This window comes from Octodon degus, unplaced genomic scaffold (genome assembly GCF_000260255.1).
Source record: "Octodon degus isolate 3935 unplaced genomic scaffold, OctDeg1.0 scaffold00029, whole genome shotgun sequence".
NCBI lineage: Eukaryota > Metazoa > Chordata > Mammalia > Rodentia > Octodontidae > Octodon > Octodon degus.
The window spans coordinates 6918647-6919162 of NW_004524605.1; positions in this window are offsets into that span (position 1 = coordinate 6918647).

Consider the following 516-nt stretch of genomic DNA (forward strand, 5'->3'; position numbering starts at 1 on the left):
GGTATAACATGTGCACTTACGGGTGCGGAAGCGACAGGAGTAGACGTGGACAGGGAAGAGCAATACGGCCTAGCCTGGTCGAAATGCCTAGCCCGCGGCTGCCTCCTCCCTGCTTATGCCAATGCAGGATTTTGTCACGGAGTACTGGGGATTGAACCCAGGGCCTTTGCACTGAGGTAACCCCCAGCCTATATTTATTTATTTTTAGCTGGGATGCAGTTTTACTAAGAGCTTGAACTTGCAATCCTCTTTCCTCAATCTCCCAGAATGCCTGGATTACAGGGCACCATGCTTAGAAATGCGAGCACACTTTTCCTATTCTGCACTTTTTTTTTTTTTTTTTAATTTTAGGGAAGGGTCTACAGGGTGGGGTGTTCAGGGTCTCACTACTAGATCCAACTCATAGTGATCCTTCTGTTTACAGCCTTGGGGCTGGGGAGATGGCTCAGTAGAATAAGCACTTGCCTGGCAAGCCCAAGGACCTGAGTTCAATATCCAGTTCTGCTGAAAAAACAA